The following is a 5,346-nucleotide window of genomic DNA, read 5'->3' as shown; positions in this document are numbered from 1 at the left end:
GCATTTAGTCACAGATGGATCAGTAGTGCCACAGATTATTACTACGTTTTGGGCTAAAGAGTTGAAGAATTACTGTATATGTGTTTTTGAAAAGGACAGATGGCACTAGAATGTTGTTTCTGCATTTATTTTTAAATATCCTTTAAGCAATGGTTGCATAGGAAAGTAAGTACCTAGTCGCATTTGGTTTCATTAATGTTTGGAAACAAGCACATTGATTCTCCCTACTAAAACTTTGTGGATCAGAACCCCCCCAAAGCTACATTTGACCTTCTCATATCCACTAATTTCCTTAATTTATTTCCCTTTTGAAAATAGTTTTGATGTATTATTTAATTTCTTTAACAAAAGAAGGAAGGTTACTTTTTGGGGGGGAGGGGGAGTGGTATTTACTGGCTAATATCATGGATTCCCAGATTCAAAATTATTGTCATACATGGTATTGTGTACTAATTTTCTGCGTATTTAATGGACTGCTGTCTTGGTGAACACCTTGAGATCTTTTTCATCTTTGTAGGTAAGACCTACACTTTATGACATATAGCATGGGTTGACAGTTAGATGGCTTTGAGTGTGATCTCTGTGTCTGTTGTCTAAAATGCTCAGTTTTAATGCTAGTGCTGTGGCCCCAGAGTTTTGAGTCTGTTTCTAGCTTTCTGCCACCGTTCCCCAAAACCTTTTCAAGTGAGAATGTTGTCCTCTCCCTGCCCTCAGCCTGGCTTCCTGTAAGGTTCCTCAGTGCCACAGGCAGAACAATTTTCAAAGGAAAGTTACAGAACTGCTTTCTGTTGCTCTTGAGACATTACTCTGCCAGAGTAATGTGTGCTACAAGGTCTGCTCATTTTGGCATGTGAAGAGTGTGAGCGGATATCAGGATTTTACCCCAGCAATCCAAGGCATGTGCCCCACAGAGCAGAAATGATGGCTGTTGTTTTCCGAGTCCTGCTGGGGGCAGAGGAATATTTGTATAGAAATAATCAGGATATAATAGAATGTGGAGTGTGGGGTTTTTTTGCCTTCAGTTAAAAAAAAAGGAAGGTGAGGGAATGTGTTAACTCGATTAGTGTCAAGGGCACGCATGATCTTCATCTCTGCAGGTTACAGAATGAGGACAAGCTTTTCTAACCATTAGTCTTAGCTGGGCTCTAGTAACATTTTGTCTACAATATAAAGACCAGGGTATCTTCACTTCTCAGCTGTCAAGTGAAAAATGGGTAATACCTACACATGTTCATATTTCATATCCACTCCTCAGCAGTGCTCTGCACACACCAGTTCCTCTGTGGGCAAAAAGTGTAGCTCGGTTTCCTTACAATTTATACAATACTTAGCAGCCAAAATAAGTTAAGATGACTGGGCCTGATAAAGTGAGGTGGAAACTTTTAAAGCTGTAGATACTCACTTTAAATACAGTGTCACAATAAAGCTCCAGCAGTACCTTTGTTTGTGTGGAAAGGATGTCAACTGGTAAACTGCGGCAGCTCTGCAGGCTGAAGTTCATTCAGTTTATTGTGGGCGGGAGAGACAAAAGGAATAAATCACAATAAAACCAGCTAGAAAGCTAAGACAGAATAGACCCCTACTCCTGAGACCACACAGGTCTGCTTGCTGTATGTCCTGCCAGATGACGGGGGAGGATTGCCGTCTGAAGGTTTTGCAGGTTTTTTCGGAGCAGGGTAGTGGAATTGTCTGGCAGACAATCTGATTTGGGAATTCGAGCCAGCCACACACCCATGTGTTGGCTAATAAGCCAGTGGCTTGCTAAGCCTTCTCTTTACCTAATATGTTTTTGTTTAACAGCTTGAGGCCTTGCAGGAGAGCCCTGTTTACATTGTAGCCTCTCCCTGTTTTATTCTTTTCCCCTGCCTCAGACCTCTGCTGGGTTCAGAAGCTCATGGGGAAGGGCTCTATTTCCCCTGTGCTTGCGATAAGAGTTCTCTGGTGCTGTTACTGTGTAGGGAGCTCTGAACTGTTGACATAATACAAGTCAATTACTTATCTAGAAAGTGGAGGCAATGTTATAGCCAGTATCATCACTCCGAGACTTAATAATTGCTAAGTCTTGCTTGCTTTGTGTTACTGAAACAAATAGTTGTTGGCATTCATTTCTATGAAGTAAGAATTCTTTTAAAGCCTTCTAAAAGGAGATTTCTTACTCCCCAAATTTGAAACTTTGATTTCTATTTCTTGATATGATATGCGATGAAAAAGCGTATATAGTCCAGTGATTTTCCAGATCTGCTTTTGTGGCTAAACTCTGGCATTTACAAGCAGCTGCACATTGTTTTTTGGTTGTTTTTTTTTGTGCTTCGATATGCCAGTACTCTGACATCTAAATACTGGTTTGAATGCCTAAGCCTGATGATTTTAGTAATATGTGTCACTGAATCATTACTGACAGAAAATTCTGAGAGCAGATATTTATGCTTACAAAATGTAAGGCCTAGCCAAGTCCCAGCTGGAGTTCAGACATTTAATTGCTTGTGTGTTTGCTCTCTTTCAAAATTCGTTCTCTGTTGTATAGGAAATAATTTTTCATGTCCTATCAAAAAATGCAAAGTAGTATTCCCTCCCGCTAAGATTTTTTTCTTATGTGCAATGGCTCATGTTTTTTCTACCAAAAAGCAAGGTAGCCAACAGAGGGAGCACAAATTCTGTCATGTTCCCAATCTTGCATGCTGGTGATAGCCTGACTGGTAAGAAAACTAGGAGCCAGGTCTCAAAACAGATGTGGCACAGAGAGCAGTGTTAAAATATTTCATCACTGCAATGATATTTGAGTACATGTAGGATGTTATTGTTTTTAATAGGTAAAATCTGTCTTCTTTTTCTTCTGTTTCCTTTTTGGAATAATCATCCTTTGGACACAAAGTATTACTGAGGAAATAAAGTGGAAAAAAACATTCATGGAGGTAGAAATAGCACACATATTTGGTTCTGAGTTTTACTGCTGTCTTTAGATGGATCTGACTGAATGCAACACTGCAAGTGTAATGCATTTGTTATTTATTAATTATTTGTTTTCAAGAATCTTGTGGGCAGGGTCAAAGGGTTAGCATCTATGCATAATTTGAATACATGATTAAGGGCCATAATCTCCTTAATTTATCTCAGAAAAGCTGGAAAAAAAATGAGACTCTGTGACCCTTCCATTAAATGGACATAGGAACAAATACCTACCATACATAAATGCTGTCTCAGATAACTATCATTTCTTGTTATAATATTCAAAAGTTAGAAAGTACTACATTAGTGATTCTATTATAATTTTTACTATTGCTATAGTATTTGTTAAATCAATTTTCCTTTAGAGTATAAGGTTTTCCTTTTGACTTTATATTCAGTTGCACGCAGTGTTTACGCACTTGAATTTTAAATTATTATTTTGCTCATTTTAGCCTAATCATGTGAATATCTAAGCACATGTATTACTGATTTCATATGACCGGTTTCTCTGGGGTAAGTAAATAGGATTGCCTGTATGAGCAAAGGTTTGGACACCTGTAACTTAAACGGCAGAACTCCAGTGTGCTTTACAGAGACAAGGCAGACAGGTTTATTAACTTTAATTTAAAATATGCTTTTCCCCATAGATAGTTTTTTAACTTCTGAATTTACAGGATGTTGCAATGAGGATCTGGAACAGAGGATTGCCAGAATCATCTCTCATGTATTTAGAGAGACTGTAAGTATAGAAATGGCTGAATTGAGCTGGTTTCAAACTGGGGAAATCCACAGATGTAGAACTCTTTTTAGCTTGCTAGCAGTGCTCTGAGACACCCAGCCACCCAGCGAGTGCTAGTGTTAAACCTTTAAGAATGGAGTCTGCTTTCTTGGCAGGGAATTTATTAAATCAAACACTGACCTTTTTAAATCCAGTAAAGGCAAGTGTTTCCTCTGATGGATATACTAACAAAATCTCCAGCCTTACTGTCTTGCTAGCACACTGCACAACCTGCTGCCCTATGCTTTTGTAAACGAGGCTCCACATGGTGACGACACAAATAACATCGAAATCCTGAAATGGTCTCCCGAAGACCTTCCTATCCCAAATGTGCTATTAATTTGTACTGAAGGAGCAACTTTTGACTGCACAATAAAAAGAGGAAAACATTCCTAGTAACAGCAAGGGTTCCTGTTAGTTGTAGTTGAAAAATGACGGCAGGAACTTGAGGCTCTGCATATGTGAGCAGTATGGTTTAAGCTGTAGTTTTATACTTCAGTTTGGTGTGTTTGTTCTGAAAGGTAGTGGGCACAGTCCTTAGTCTTGTCCTGCAAGAAGATGGGGGTTTATTTTCATTTCTCCCTGAATGAAATTGATGCAATGCATTAACTTCCTTAATTTTAGAGCAAATGTTAGTTTTTTACCTCCTGGGCAGCTGGGAAAATTTTCACTGAAACAGGGGTATTGAACTGCACAACAGTTTTTACATTACCCAGTAGAAGAGATGAAAGCAGAATTCCTGGGCTGAAAAGCAGGCAAGAACTGTGCTGTAAGTGTATGGAGCAGAGATAAAGGTATTTTTACCTCAGTGTTGTCACCATTGGGGCATTTTCCATCATCTTGTTTATTTGGAAGGCGAAGAGGACGAAGCTCTTTGCTTTGCTGCAGGATGTAGAAAATAAATATGTTCTGTACTTCAGTTTCTTAAGGTCAAATTTTACTCCTCTGACTTGCATGAGCAACGATGCTAAACTCAGGGTAATCACAGTGCTTAAATTTGACACTTAGTGCTTAAATTTGACACTTAGAGCTGTGTTTAAGTAATTTCTCCTATCTACAGGCTTTGGAAAACAATGGAAGTAACTAGTGAGTGTGGATTATATAGCCTGCAAGGGTAGCTAAGGTTTAGAAACAAGTGGCAGCTTTACCTTTAAGTTAAGTTTATAAGGAGGGCATTTTATATTTCATCCTCTTTCAACACTTGGATCATTTATTTCCCCCTGAGCAATATGAGACTGTAATGTGAAAAGGTTCTGGCCCTTCTTCCCCATCCATATTAGTGATTAACAGAGTGAGTAATGACTTCAGGCGCCTTTGTGGCACAGTGATCACGGGAACAGAATCCCACCATAGTGAAGTGTGGTAACAACTGTAGTGAAGTAGGAAAAAGGCAAAATAATGTTTGCTTTGCTTTTTCTTTGTAGTTGAAGCACAGCCAAAGTCCAGATAATAATCTCTGTCTTTTTGTCGTTCTTGAGTAAAATGAATAGTGATTCCTTAAATCTGTCTTTTTAAAAGAAACCCTGAACATCCCTGTTTCAGAAAGGAAAGAAAATCAGTGTAAGATCATCCAGGGGTTCTCAGACTTCTTTATTGTTGAGTTGTTCTTCAGAAGCCCTATT

The sequence above is a fragment of the Apaloderma vittatum genome, unplaced genomic scaffold (assembly GCF_000703405.1).
Source record: "Apaloderma vittatum isolate BGI_N311 unplaced genomic scaffold, ASM70340v1 scaffold4860, whole genome shotgun sequence".
Classification (NCBI taxonomy): Eukaryota; Metazoa; Chordata; class Aves; order Trogoniformes; family Trogonidae; genus Apaloderma; species Apaloderma vittatum.
Note: the sequence above shows the minus strand (reverse complement) of the source record.